The 16,192-nt window shown below is 35.0% G+C and overlaps 1 long non-coding RNA gene across 1 annotated transcript in view; it reads left to right on the top strand.

The window, feature by feature from the left end:
• Positions 1-15,143, top strand: part of LOC123384639 — a 491,342-nt gene extending 476,199 nt beyond the window's left edge. The window contains exon 5 of the long non-coding RNA XR_006596050.1: positions 7,966-15,143. This is a non-coding gene — a long non-coding RNA (uncharacterized LOC123384639). The remainder of the gene's footprint in view (positions 1-7,965) is intronic.
• The last annotated feature ends 1,049 nt before the right edge of the window (positions 15,144-16,192 follow it).

Below are 16,192 nucleotides of genomic sequence, written 5' to 3' on the forward strand. Positions count from 1 at the left end.
GTCTGTGAAGAGTGAAAGTTTGACTTCCTCCTTGCCAATTTGGATGCCTTTTATTTTGGTGTCTGATTGCCGAGGCTAAGACTTCCAACACTATGTTGAATAACAGTGGTGAGAATGGACATCCTTGTCGTGTTCCTGACTTAGCGGGAAAGTTCTCAATTTTTCACCATTGAGGATGATATTAGCTGTGTGTATACAGCCTTTACGATCTTGAGGTATGATCCTTCTATCTCTGCTTTTTGAGGGTTTTTATCAACAAAGGGTGCTATATTTTTTCAAATCCTTTTTCTGAATCTATTGAGAGTTTCATGTGGTTCTTATCCTTTATTAATGTGATGTATCACATTGATTTGCATATATTGAACCAGCCCTGCATCCCAGGAATAAATCCCACTTGATCCTGGTGAATAATTCTTTTAAAGTATTGTTGGATCCAGTTTGCTAGCATATTCTTGAGAATTTTAACATTCATGTTCATCAGGGAAATTGGTCCGTAGTTCTCCTTTTGAGTGGGGTCTTTGGCTTTAGAATAAAGATAATGCTGACCTCATAGAATGAGTTTAGAAGATTCCCTTCTATTTCTATTTTTTGGGACATCTTAAAAGAATAGGTGTTAACTCTTGTTTAAATGTTTGGTAGAATTCCCTGGAAAGCCATCCAGCCCTGGATTCTTGTTTGTTGGAAGATTTTTGTTTACTGATTCAATTTCTTTACTGGTTATGGGTCTGTTCAAATTTTCTATGTCTTTCTGTTTCAGTTTTGGTAGTTTATATGTTTCTAGGAATTTATCCATTTCTTCCAGATTGCCCAATTTGTTGGTGTGTAATTGCTCATATTATTCTATTGTTTGTATTTCTATAGTGTTGGTTATGATCTTGCCTCTTCCATTTGTGATTTTACTTATTTGGGTCCTTTCCTTTTCTTTTTGATAAGTCTGGATAGGGGTTTATGAATTTCTGTTAATTCTTTCAAAGAACCAGCTCTTGATTTCATTGATCTGTTCTACTGTTTTTTGCTTGTTTGTTTTTTGTTTGTTAGTTTGTTTCCTTTATTTCAGTATCATTGATTTGTGATGTAATCTTTATCATTTCCTTTCTGCTGGTTTTTGGATTTATTTGCTTTTCTTTCTCCAGCTCTTTTAGGTGTAAGGTTAGGTTGTGTATTTGAGACCTTTGTTTTCTTTAGAAAGGGCTGAATTGCTAAATACTTTCCTCTTATGACCACCTTTGCAGCATCCCAGAGGTTTTGGGCTAGTATGTTTTCATTTTCATTGGCTTCCATGTATGTTAAATTTCCTCTTTAATTTCTTGGTTAACCCATTCATTCTTTATTGGAATGTTATTTAATCTCCGAGTATTCATGGTCTCTCCAATTATTTTCTTGTGGTTGATTTGAGTTTCATAGCATTGTGGTGTGAAAATATGCAAGGTATGATCTCAATATTTTTGTGCTCTTTAAGGGCTGAATTGTGACCCAGTGTGTGATCTAGTCTGGTGAATGTTCCATGTATACTCCAGAAGAATGTGTATTCTGCTGCTTTAGGATGGAATGTTCTGAATATATCTGTTAAGTCCATCTGGTCCAGTGTGACATTCAAAGCCATTGTTTCCTTGTTGATTTTCTGCTTACATGATCTGTCCATTGTTGTAAGAGTACTACTATTATGATATTATTGTCAATGAGTTTCTTTATGTTTGTGATTAATTGATGCATATATTTGTGTTGTTCCATGTTGGGGGCATAAATATTTACAAATTTTAGACCTTCATAGTGGATATACCCCTTAATTATGGTATAGTGCCCTTTTTCATCTCTTGTTACAGTCTTTATTTTAAACTCTAGTTTGTCTGATATAAGTATGGCTACTCCAGCTTTCTTTTATGACCATTAGCATGATAGATGGTTCTCCATGCTCTTACTTTCAATCTGAAGGTATCTTTAGGTCTAAAATGAGTCTCTTACAAGCAGCATATAGATGGGTCTTGTTTTCTTATCCATTCTGATACCCTGTGTCTTTGATTGGAAGATTTAGTCCATTGACATTTAGAGTACTGAAAGATGTTAATTTAGTGCCATTGTGTTGCTTTTGCAGAGTTGGTTTTTCTGGTGCTGCTCCCTGGTCTTTTCTACTCTTTGTTGCTTTTGGTCTTTTTTGTTTTGTTTTCTCTTTTCTCCACTTGAAGTATCTCCCTTAAAATTTTTGGCAGGGCTGGTTTAGAGGTCATGGAATCCTTTAGTTTTTGTTAGTCTGAGAAACTCTTTTTTGTCTCCTATTTTGAATGACAGTCTTTCTGGGTAAAGAAACTTGGATGCATATTTTTCCAATACAGCATGTTGAATATATCCTGCCACTCCATTCTGGCCTGCCAAGTCTCTGTGGATAGGTCTGCTGCAAACCTTATCTATCTTCCCTTATAGGATAAGGATTTATTTGTTTCCCCCCGATGCTTTCATAATTCTTTCCTTTTCTGTGTATTTTGTAAATTTGACTATGATATGCCTTGGTGATGGCCAGGTTTAGGTAAACCTAATGGGAATTTTCTGTGCTTCTTGGATTTTGGTGTCTGTGTCCTTCCCCAGAAAAGGAATGTTTTCCACTATAATTTGCTCACATAAACCTTCTATCCCTTTTTCTCTCTCTTCATATTCTAGGACTTCTATTTGGGTGTTATGCCTTTTTAATAAGTCACTGAGTTCTCTAAGTCTTATATTGTGAACTTTTGCCTTTGTTTCCCTCTTTTTTTTTTTTCTGCTTCATTCTCTGTAATTTTATCTTCTATACCACTGATTCACTGCCCTACTTCATCCATTCTTGCCATCATAGCAACCATTCAACATAGCATTCATTCAAGATTGCATCTTGGTTATAGCATTTTTAATTTTGGCCTGACTAGATTTTATGTCCTTTATCTCCATAGAAAGGAATTCTCTGGTGTTATCAATGCTTTTTTCAACCCCAGCTAGTATTCTTATTCTCGTGGTTCTAAATTCTAGTTCAGACATCTTGCTTATATCTGTATTAAGTCTGTGGCTGTCATTTCTTCCTGTTCTTTTTTGGGGGTGAATTCCTTCATTTTGTCACTTTGGAGGAAGAAAAAATTAATTAAAATTAAAATTAAAAATCTGAACACAAAACAAAAAATCAAATAAAGGAAGCTAGGTCCTAGGTGTGTTTGGTCTGCTTGTTGAAAGAACCTGGTAGAATAGAGAAAAAAGGGAAAGAAAAAAAAACAGGTAAGAAAAACTTTAAAAATAACATTTATATAATAAATGTTTATAGAATAAAAGAAAAGAAAATGAAATAGAATAAAAAATTTTAAAAATAAAAACTAAAGTGAAAAAAGAAACAAAAATATTTTTTTTCTTTCTGTATCCAAGAAAGAGGAAGAAAAGAGAAAAAGAAAAAATAAGGCAATTTAAGCAAAAACAGAAGCAAAGGAAATGAACAAATAAATGAACCAGCAAATAGAAGTTATATCCAGTTTCCCCTATAATTGAAATTATGAAGCACTCTGCAGTTCATACACTAAGCAGATGGAGTGACTTGTGCTGGCTGGTCTTCTGGGTGATGTGCTTGAAAGGTGTGGTTGGGTGGGGCTTGGTGTAATGGCTCTATTATCCACTAGTGGCACTGCTTAGCTTACTGGTGTGGATCAGTGTGCCTGTCTGCACGTGTGTGGGCGAGAGAGGTGGGAATGGCTTCATCCAGCTCTCCAGTCTCTGGCACAGGAACTCTATGCTCTCACAGACCTGTGATCAAGTACCCCTTCTTTTGTCCCCAGCCTGTTTCCACTCCTCGCCTCTACCCTGCCTGTGTCCAAGCTGTCTGCCTGCTGGGTTCACTTTCCTCCAGCAGGGGTTGTGTTTCAGAACCCCACACGAAAGACCCCTGTAGCTTGGACCTGCACCGACTCTCTGGGGGAGGTCTGGGGGAGGCTGTCTGGGGATTGTGCACACATATCTGCTGAGTTCTGAGACACAAGTTATGCAGATTGTTGTGTTAATCCTCAGATCAATTTCCTAGGTGTTCAAAATGCTTTGGTGCTGATCTAACTGGATTTCAGGGAGGAGACCAGCTCAGTGTCTCTATGCTGCTCTGCCATCTTAAGTCCTAGCTAACTTGTTTTTGTTTTTGTTTTTTTTTAATTTTTTTTAATGTTTATTTATTTTTGAGACAGAGAGAGACAGAGAGTGAACAGAGGGGAGGGGCAGAGAGAGAGGGAGACACAGAATCTGAAACAGGCTCCAGGCTCTGAGCTGTCAGCACAGAGCCCGACGCGGGGCTCGAACTCATGGACCATGAGATCATGACCTAGGCTGAAGTCGGATGCATAACCGACCAAACCACCCAGGCGCCCCTAACTTGTTTTTGTTGATAGTGTGATGGATAAAGTCTTAAATGAGGTCTTCAGTTAGGATGAATATTTTAGAGGTGACGAAAAAGAAAATGCATGAGCAAAATCTATTGTTTTCATATTAATCAATCAAAAACTGACATTAATTTTAAAAATACTAAAGTTTATCCATAATGTATATTCAGCTAAAAAGCCATAAAACACAAAATCCCAAGCTAAGAACACAAAATTCCAAGCTAAGAAGTAATTAAGTGGTTACTAGCATTCAGAAAAAAGACAAAAGGAGATCAGTGATTGAACTCTCAAGATTTAGTTCACATGTTATTTGAATAAAAATTTCTGAATATTATTTTAGCTAAAAATTCAAAGATAATGTGAAGATTTTATTTCATTTGTATCAATACACTGCTTACTGAAAATAAAATTAATCTTTCAACTGTTGATTTTTTTAAGACTATAGAGCAGTTTTAGGTTCACAGCAAAATTGAGGGGAATGTACAGAGATGCCCCATCAACTTTCTTCCTCCACATATGCATCATCACCCCCTCTATCAGTATTTTCCACCAGGGTGGTACATGAGTTACAACTGATAAACCTGTAATGGCACATCATTATCACCCAAAGACTATAGTTTACATTCTGGTTTACTCTTGGTGCTGTATACCATTGACTTGTAAAATTTGAATTTGTTTAACTCATTTGAGATCCTGGTTTGCTGTTCACTATGTTTAATAATATGAACCTCTTGAGAAGCCTTTTGTCTCAGCTCTTTAAATGCTGAGTAAATAACATAGGATGTCTCCTGATGCAGCAACTTTACTGCAAATGGCAATATTTTTGGATTTAAAAGAGAATTTAAAGATTATGTAATCTAAATCATTACATAATTTAAGAATCTCTTTTATATAACACAACTTTAAGGTATAGCTATCTAGGCTTAATTTTTAATTCTTTAAATATAAACAATTCATTGTCTTTGTCTATGAGTAAAAGATGGAGACAGCATTATATTTTTCTAAGCTTCCTTTTTCTAGTTCTGTTCTTTGGAATAATGTAATGTTAATCTTACCCTATTTATATAATTATCTATCATCTGTCTCTCACATCATTTTTTTTTTAATGTTTATTTATTTTGAGAGAGAGAGAGAGAGAAAGTGAGCAGTGGAGGCACAGAGAGAGAGGAGGGAGGGAGAGAATCCCAAGAAGGCTGTGCACTGTCAGGATTTGTGAGATTATGACCTGAGCAGAAATCAAGCATCAGATGCTTAAGTGACTGAGCCATTCAGGTTTCCCAAATCATCTTTGGATCTATGCATCCATCTATTATAATTCCTATGACAACAGATTTTTCCATAATGATTTTTACCATCCTGCCTCTTCTCTTTCTTTGATATTTTAGGTCTTTGGAAATGAACGCTTATAATCCCTTTATCTATGTGAGAAAACCTCTTTTCCTGAATGCTTTGAGTGGATATTCTTTAGAGATATGTATCTAAAACACAATTAAGCCCTCTAAAATATAAAAAGAGTATTTAGTGTCATTTCTAGTAATTTCATAAGTCGTCTATGTCTTCTGTAAGAACATGATTTAATCCTTGATATTATTCTTTTCCTAAACTTCTCTACTTGTTTATGGCTGATACCCTTGCAAGGTCTTTAATCTTGACAAAGATACCTGATTATAAAACTTAGCCTAAGAAGGTAAGAAGTGGGGAGGGGAACAACAACAACAAAAGCAGCTAAGAAGTGGGGTGCCTGGCTGACTCAGTTGGTAGAGCATGTGACTTTTGGTGTCAGTGTTATAAATTCAAGTGCCTTGTTGGGTATAGAGATTACTTAAAATTAATAATAATAATAATAATAATAATAATAATAATAAAGTAATAATAATGTTAAACTTTAAAAAAAAGAGAAGAAAAGAACCTAACAAGTTGTTTTACACCTTTGACCAGGTATTCCAGACAAGGAATTGCAGAAAAAATTCTTGGCTGCAATTTTTTTTTTTCGAACTAGCCCAGAGGATTCATGAATCCCCCACACTGCTAAAGTCCTTGCTCTTATGTTAATTTCAGTCTTATTTTATTCTTTTATAATAATTTCCTTGTTTTGTCTGTACTTAAATGCCACATCCATGATTTAATCTTTTAATGCAATAATTTCTAAATTTTTAAGGATTGTTGTAAGTTGATGGAATCACATGAATAAACTGCAATAATTTAGAAGTAATATATGTTGGGGCACCTGGTTGGCTCAGTCGGTTAAGCATCTGACTTTGGCTCAGATCATGATCTCATGGTTCATATTCAGGCCCTGCATCAGGCTCTGTGCTGACAGCTCAGAGTGCAGAGCCTGCTTTGGATTCTGTGTCTTCCTCTCTCTCTGCCCTTCCCCCCACTCACGTTCTGTCTCTTGCTCTCTCCCCCCTCCCCCCCATAAATAAATAAGCATTAAGAAAAAAAGAAGTTATATATGTTATCTCCTAGGGACTAAATGTTTGTGTCTTCCAAACTCTCCCCCACCCCAGCATGTGATTAAATTAAGAAGTGGGGCTTTTGTGAGAAAATTAGGATTAGATGAGGTCAAGAAAGTAGAGCCCTAATTAATGGAATTAGTGCCCTTATAAGATTCAGAAGAGAGCTTGCTTTCTCTCTCTGCTCCCTGCCATCTGAGGATACAAGAAGTAGGCAGTCTGCAACCTGGAGTTCTCACCAGAATCTCACTATGCTGGTCACCTGATCTCAGACTTCCATCCTTTTTTAAGAAGTAAATTTCTCTTGTTTATAAACCACCCATTTTATCATATTTTGCTATAGCAGCCTGAGCTAATCAAGAAAGTATCCCAGACTATATCAGATTTCCTGTGCTTTGTAATGTTCATAATCTTACATCTATTTGCAGTTTGATATATTATAGTAAACTTTTATAATAAGCAATTTCTGAAGACACAATGAATGTGAGATTAATGAAAATTGGTGTCCCTGGTAAAGTATGTTGACCATAAGTAATGTATGTTTTGTAATTTTTACATTTTTATTTGATGCAAAAACATCAATGCACTGCTGTTATCAGTGCCAATCACAAATATGTGTGTTTTCCTTTTTTATTTAGTGTCTTCATTTGTATATATAAATGCTTATCTAGAATATATTGAATGAGAGCATATTTTATAGATATGTATCAGTTATCAGGCAAAAGGTTAAAACTATATTGTTTTTAAAAAACATTCTAAGTTAAATTTATTTCTTTTGGATCATTTTTTACTTTTGCATTTTTCATATTAAATGGGTCTTGATCCATTTTAATTTTTAAAAATTTTCAAAGTATCCCTGAAATAATTTAATGTAATACTCAGAAATTCCTTAAATCATTAATTGGCCAGAGAAAAACTTCACTCCTGCCAGACTTTCTTGAATCCAAAATAATAGTTCAGGGAATATCTTCTACCAACCAACATATTGCTGAAGGGTGTCCACCTGCCAAACAGTGAAATGAAGTAACACATCTTGGCAAACTTTGAAAGGAGAAAAAGCTTCAAAAATTTGTAAATGTATTTTATTATTTGAAGATACTTGGCACCTGTCATTTTTGTGTTGTTTCCTTTTTTTGTAGAAAAGAAGTTCCTTCCATGTCTGACAGCTTTCTCAAGGTCAGTGGAGTGATTCTTTTTTTTACAGTAGAATTTCACTTATTTTGATTTCTAAGAGGAAAAAAAAAATCAAGCCTCAGTGTGTATTCTCAGAGATTTGTGCCAGGTCTATTATCCGGCCCCACTTCTCAGAGATCCTTAACTCTGCTGGCCCTGAACATGGTTTACCAATGACAATGGTGCCAGTGAACAGAACTGAGGTAAAGGAAATTGATTAAGTCTTGCAATTAGTAGAATAGGCTCCAGCTAGCACTGCAATAGAGTATATATCGAGGTATTTGGACTGAGATCAAATCTTAATATCAGGTCTTAATATCTTAAGACCTCTACGAAATGGCCTGGTCTGGAAGGTTATGCAAAAATTTCTAGGATGAGGACTAACTTATGGGCATTTGAATGTTTGAGGTAGTGAGGTGAGAGGAAATCATAATTCATGAGCTATTTTCAAACCAGAGAAGTATTAGAATATGCAAATAAATGTATATGAATGAGAAAGAGTTTCATGTGATGTGAAATTTTGAAATGTGATTTTACAGTTTGACCTTAATTCAAGTATGTTTATGTATGTGTATATTATATATATATATAATATTATGTTATGTTATATTATATTATTTATGTAACACACACACACAAATATATATAAACAAAGCATGTCTTTATTGTAAAATAAGAATGTCACTAACCTATATTTGGGATTTACATTTTTATTAATCCTTGGTTATAATGAAATTAGGTTAATAAGTGTTGTTCTATAGCTTCTGGAGTGACATGTTTGTAACAATGTAGGATCAGATGAGTAAACTGAGAATGATGAATATTCATTTTCAGGTGTTTTTCACTATTACATTAAAAAATATAATATTCCACCAAGTGGGTTATTACTGAAGTTCTTATGCTAAAAATTAAATACTTAATAATGACATCTATCTGGTACTTTTGACATATATGAGTATCTTCAGTAGCCTCAAGATACAATCTGAAATTATCAAAACATGAAAAAAAATTATAGGACTAAAATACAGAGACATAGATACAAGTAAAGAAGCAACCTAAAACTGAGGTTATTTGGTTTGACACCTCTCTTGTCTAGTCTGATTGGTTTATATGTCATAATTATTTCTTATTGTTTCTTAAAAGATTATTACTGCAAATATCATAAAATGATAAATAACCCTAGAAGTTCCCAATAGTAGAAGCAGACATGTTAAACATGGAATTGTTTTAAAAGTCTTTGGTTAAAGACCTTCTAGATACTGTGTGGAAACCAGCTCAGATCAGATCAGCAGACACAATTATTGTCATTTTTTTTTTTTTTTTAAAACTACATGTTTGCCGATGTCAGGGTGTAGCTTGAAAGTGACGATGGTGGAACTATTTACACCACAGAAATTGGCAAATGTTAAAATACCAGGCCTTTATTTTTTTCTTAATTTCTTTGAGTGTTGGCTATTAAATATTTTGCAGCATACTAGCAGATCAGTGTAATAAATTAAAAAAAAATTAACATTATGTAGAATCAGTTAAATATGTGTTTTATTTGTTGCTACATATGGGGTAAGGATATAAAGTTGCTTTTAGTTAAATACTTAAAGATGTCTACTAAAAGAGAAAGCATGAAACTTACTAACTGGTACAGTGTCAATAATGAGATGCTTTGCAAGTACTGCTTAAAATTTCCTCATGGCAAGGTAAGTTATATTTTAAGAAAACGAATGTAAATAAGTGTGAATTTAAGTTCCTTCATAAAAGTCTCTTTGGAGAAAACAAGTCATCAAACCTCGGTTTCATTTCCTTAACTTAAAGGTTATTTAATGAAAGTGTAGTCTTGGTAAGTGTACATGTTTTTTATGAGACACTCTATCAGAATTATAGGTGAATAAAGTCTTTAATGATATAAACTGCATTGCTAAAAGGATAAAAAGTAGATTGAAAGTTAAGATGAGTCAGATTTGGAAAACAAGTTAAAATGAAACTCAACCTACATTATGCTTATTTCTCAATATTTTATCATTTATATTATTTAAAGGACCATGATTATTCTGTTTCAATTTAATGCTTCAAATGTGTCCCTTTAAAACTTTGCTATTTTTGTTATTAAAACAATCTTCTAATATTTAATTAGAGAAGCAGCATTTCTAATTATTTCTACTTAAATTTTATGTTTCAATCTAAACATGTTTTATGATTAAATTAAGCATGTATCTTCAGTGATATGTAGGTCACATACAACTTGCCTCTTTTAAACTTAATGACCTAATACATTCTTTTATACTTTGTCCAGGAGTTTTGACTCCTTCTAAATAAATTTAAAAAAAAATTTTTCAACTACCATTTGTTTATATATACATGACTATTTCATATCTGTATTGAATTAACAAATCATTTCAAATGATTTAAATAAGCAATGTATACAGTAACATATATTGTTTTATTATTTTGCTTGTAATTTAGACAAACTTAAGATTCTACCCTACTAGGGGAAAAAAAAAAAAAAAAAGTAGACACCAGCCATAAAATCCATGGAATGGAGAACAGTCTTCATTGCCTGGGAAGAAGATTGGGATAACTCTGCTGAGTTAGAATAACGGGTAGTGATGTTCTCCATTGAAAGTGGTGTATTTTAAAGTACAAAACATCAACAGATTTCTCACCTTGGGACTAGGACACTTCCCCAATAGCATGAACCCTTTAAAATTGCAAAATTTAAATAAGGTGGAAAATTAATATAAATCTTTTGGATAAAATCCTAGATTTCCTAGATCTTCAAAAAAGCTATTATTAAGTACCTCCTAAAAATGAGTTGTCTTAGAGTTCAGAGGATAGAGTATTTGCCTAACAGCATTGTAGCAAAGATTAGAGAGCATGAATGGAAAGACAATAATTAAGAAGCAACAATCATTAGCTGCTTTCTTGATTTGCTTAGAATTTGTGATCTAAAGGAACATTTTCTCATATATCCATTATTGTTGCTCTCTAAATGCTATATTAATAGCATATTTATTTTAGATTCTGCTAGCTACAGTTGGACAAAGTTTTAATAAACTCAGATAAGAAAAGTGTAATGTTGAATTCCTCTGCAGCATTCCTGGCTAATTTCCCTCCACCTTTGCTTTCTTTTCCTGGCCTCAGAGTTCATTCCCTCCTAGCTCTGCCCTATAAATTAGAAGCACTTTTATCTGAAGCTGTCAACCCAGTCCTTCAAAGATTATTCTAAACTAGTCAGCCTTATCTATAGGGAGGGGCAGGGAGTGGCCTGGGGCACTAATGTTTTCAAAGGGCTCTCAGAGCATTGAGGCTGTAATGAGAGGGAGTCTTGTCAAATGTGCTCCAATTAAATGTTACAGACTTCCCCCAGGAACAGCTTCTTTCTTTTGGGAATTTAGTGCTGTTTGGTAACTTGATTCCTGGGGCTAACACAGTATTTTTTTTTTTTTTTTTTCCCCTGACATGACAGAAGAGAGTAAATCCAAAGGAAGATATTCTTTCCTATCTTGTCAGGACTCAGAAATTCACTGCCAACACAAGTCAGTTTGTGCTCAGGCGGCTTTCTTAGTAAATGATTCTAAGCAAAGTGAAAGCTTACGCTTTGCTGTCAGCCTCAAGAGTTCCAGTCCTTACACTGACCTAGCCGACCTGTGTGACTCAAGAGACCCCTCAATGAGAGGGGCTGTGTTTACATTTATTCACAATTGACCACTCTTCTCCTACTGGCTTTAAAATATTGAAGCATACATAGAAATTCACACACACACACACAAACTTGCTCCTAGAATACATTAGATTTCCGCACACTTAGTGAATTTCCACCAACGGTTGTAAATGATTTTAAAATATATTTTAAATACGTAACTCTACCTTTTCATTTGCTTAGAATTGCTAGTTGCAAGGAAGCCTAATTTTGATCAAGTACTTCACCCTCTCCATTTCTTCAGGCAACTGGAGACTACTTAACTTATAAACAGCTAATTGTATTCATCTTAAGATACAACTGAAGTGAAATATAGCCTATTTTCTTAACTTTATGTAATGGCAGTAATAGAAGTTGCAAACCACATTTTATTCCTAATTATAGAATTTGACAGTATCCTTAGAAAATCAAAAAATTAGAACAGTAAAATGTTCAGATAAGAAATATCAGAGTTCCAGTAATATGTCAGAGCGTTAAAAACATGCTTAAAATATCGTAATTCATAACGTAATATTTTTAAAATACATTTTAATCTAAAGGTAAAAAATACCTGAAATGTAATCCTGTTTTTATTTTTTATTTATTTTTTTAAATGTTTATTTATTTACTTACAGAGAGAGAGACAGAACAAGAGAACGAGCAGGGAAAGGGCAGAGAGAGAGAGAGAGAGAGAGTGAGAGGATACAAAGCAGGCTCTGCACGGACAGCCCTGACTCAGGGTTTGAATCCAAGAACACTGTGAGGCCATGACCTGAGCAGAAATCAAGAGTTGAATGCTTAACCAACTGAGCCACCCAGGTGCCCTACAAGCTCAGTCTTTATTGGCTAATTTAAAGTGGAAGAGTAGGAATTAGGGCATGGGAAGGAAGGAAGCAGGGCCACTCAAGCAGCTATCTAGATTTTCTAAGGCTTTCTAAGGGGTACTTCAAGGGTGGAAGCAGCCTAATTTCTTATCTGGATATTTTGCTAGTAGCTGTATCACACAGCGGGCAGTATTTTTATTCAAGATGGATGTCCTTGAAATGGATGCCTGGCAATCAAAAGCATGATGTCAGGCACCTACACTGTGGACAGCTTTTCTCTCTGTTCCATATGGATTGACACTGGGCTGACATAGAAGGCTGAAATATTCAAGGTGATATCATTACTCATCTGTTTTTTACTCAATTGGAATGACTAGAACAGTCCAGGGCTGGTCAGACATCTCTTTCTCTTTTTCCCACATGGCCTCCCTATGTGGCTAGCTTGGGCTTTCACACAGCATGATGGTCTCACAATTTCTTACATGCTAACTCCAGAGCACAAAGTTGGACACTACCAAGCATTTTAAATGCTTGTTCATAAAAGTTCCAGAATGCTACTTCCTTTTAATTCTGTTGGTCCTAGTAGTCACAAGGTGACTCATTCAAAAGATGAAATAGACTTCATCTCTTGATTAGAGAACATTAAGGTAACATTGCAAAAGAGCACATGGAATGGGAGTTGTATCATTTTAGGACACATGGTCTGCCAAACTCTTTAAGATTGATTTCTATGAAAGATGACAATTCATTCTAGCATAACCAAGAGTTAAATGTGATAAATATGCTAAAGAGAGAAATATGAGTCACTGATAAAACCTGAATTGTTGAGGGAAAAGTCAGAGTACAAGATGGAGTTTCTCATTAAGATTTCTCTAAGTTCCAGGGGTGCCTGGGTGGCTCAGTTGGTTAAGCACCCAACTTCGGCTCAGGTTGTGATCTCTCAGTTCTTGAGTTTGAGCCCCATGTTGGGCTCTGTGCCGACAGCTGGGAGCCTGGAACTTGCTTCAAATTCTGTGTCTCCTGCTCTCTCTGACCCTCCCCTGCTTGTGCTCTGTCTCTCTCTTTCTCTTGCAAAAATAAATAAACATTTAAAAATTTTTTTAAAAAGGATTTCTCTAAGTTCTATATCCATCTCTTCTTAGACTCATATTTATATTGTGGATTAAGGGGGTAAAATATAAGTAAAATTATTTTAATAGTACTGCTTCATTAAAAATCCTGTAAGACAAAAAAAAAAAAAAAATCCCATAAGGCATACCATCACAAGTAGTACTGCTTTGGTATTCTTGTGGAAAAAATATTAATAACAAAGTGGCAGATAAGTATCTTTCCCCCTAGTGCAACTTCTACAATTCAACAATTCCTAATAGCACACCTCCCATTTAGGTAAAACCAAGACTCTAACTGATAGCTGGCAGAAATGGATAATTTAGTGGACATGGTGAATGAAGGTAGAGGAATCGGCATCCACATCCACAATCTTTCCGCTGTGATATAGTTTCCTATACTACATAGGTTAGTTTATATTTCCCAGAGTCTGGGAAATATCTAGAGATATTCAAGTGAGTCAGGTATAAATATAAACAATTCCATAAGGCAGAAAGAGGCAAGAACCATCTTGCTGTCCTTTTTTTCTTTTTTTTTTAATCCCCCTGCTCATTTGCAGGCATGAAGATATTAGGCATTTTTACAACAGCCTTCCAGTGTACAGTCACTGGCTTTGCCGATGTTGATAGTCTTTGCAGTGGCACAATGTTTATCTGATCTATGGCTTATACCTAGACATCATGTAATTGAAATCAAGAGTTCCAGTGCCGGGGATAGTTTCCTGATTCCTACCTTCCTGCATAGGGTTAGTCTAGAATCCACCCATCTAGTTCTTCTAATAATGTCGCTAATATCTAATCCCTTGATAGTAAATTATTTGCTGCTTGAAACTGTTGAAATGTTTTTTCCTTCCTGTAGTCAAATTCTGCCTAAGATAGCCAGTATCATATGTGTTGATGGGGAAAGGGAGTTCTCTTACCTGGTGACCCAGTACCATGCAAGAACAGCATGCATGGCACCCAGCAGGGTCAGCTGTCCTTGTGAAGTGAAGCAAAAATAGTCAAGGAAAGCCACTGGGGTTTTGTAAGGTAGCTGACCAGATTTCCCCTTAAACACCTGTGAGATAACTGAGAGAGATTTTAACAGAAAAATTTAAGAGACTACAAAAGAGTACACAACTACCAGTTGTATAAAGTTCTGTCTTTCTTAAATAAGTGCTTTTGGATTAATTCTGAGAAGCAGATGGAAAGAGTTGGCATTTAGGACTGGTTCAATATTTTTTTAATAACTTTATTGAAATGTTGATGTATAATTTGTATATTAGAATATACACCTCAATAAATTTTCATGTAAGTATAATACATTGAAACCATCACCTACATCCAAATAATGAATATATCCATCATCCATAGTGGTTTTCTCATGACCTTTGGAAACTCTCCCTCATGTCTTCCTTGTGTCTGTTCTCAGCCCTCTACTCCACCTCTAGCATCAACACCAGCAACAACTGATCTGCTGTCACTTTAGATTAGTTTGCAATTTTAGAACGTTTTATTTGTTTTTGAGAGAGAGAGAAAGAATGAGAGCGCATGAATGAGAAAGGGGCGGGGAAGGGGGGCGGCAGGAGAGGATCCAAAGCAGGTTCTGCAGTGACAGAAGAGAGCCTGATTTGGGGCTTGAACTCATGAACCGTGAGATCATGACAAGAGCCAAAGTCAGACACAATGGACTGAGCCACCCTGGTGCCCCTGCAATTTTTAGAATTTATATTCTTAGTATCATACAGTACCTACTTTTCTTTTCCTCTGCTTCTTCCACTTGGCATAATTAATTTGAAATTCATCCTTGTCGATTGTCTATATTAATAGTTCAATTATTTTTATTGATGAGTAGTATTCTACTGTGTGGATGTACTACAGTATATTTATTCGTTCATTGGTTGAATTTGGGTTATTTCCAGTATGAGACTATTATAAATAAAGCTGCTGGGAATATTCATGTACATGTACTTATATGTATACCCTTTTATTTATCTTGTATAATTATCTAAAAGTGAAATAGTTAGATAATATAATAGGTATTTGCGTTCCTATTCACAGCTTGAGTTTTACCAAATTATATTCCCACTAAATATTTCACTTTTAAAAATATATAAAGTGAAATCTGACTAACACTGATCTGATCTAACATATTTTTCATTTATGTGCTCATACACATATTTGATACACATACAAATGTGTCTTTATAATTAATATAAATAAAAATCTATATACATTTTACCAATATGGTATGCAGCTTATTATTTATGTTTTCATGTCAATAAAAATAAGATTATTGGGGCACCAGGGGGGCTCAGTCAGTTGAGCATCTGAATCTTGACTTCAGCTCAGGTCATGATCTCAAGATCATGAGGTGGAGTCCCCGTGTTGGGCTCAGTACTAGGCATGGAACCTGCTTGGGATTTTCTCTCTCTCTCTTTCTCTGTCTCTATCTCTCTGCCACCCCACTCCCCACTGCCCTTACCCCCACGCACGCACAAAGGGGAAAAAAAAGAAATATTTACTGTAATCTGTTTTCAGGCTGTATTTCATTATGTATTCTCATCACACACTACAAGATAAAGTTATTTTGTTTCCCATGGTTGACTTA

This window comes from Felis catus, chromosome A1, assembly GCF_018350175.1.
Source record: "Felis catus isolate Fca126 chromosome A1, F.catus_Fca126_mat1.0, whole genome shotgun sequence".
Taxonomy (NCBI): Eukaryota; Metazoa; Chordata; class Mammalia; order Carnivora; family Felidae; genus Felis; species Felis catus.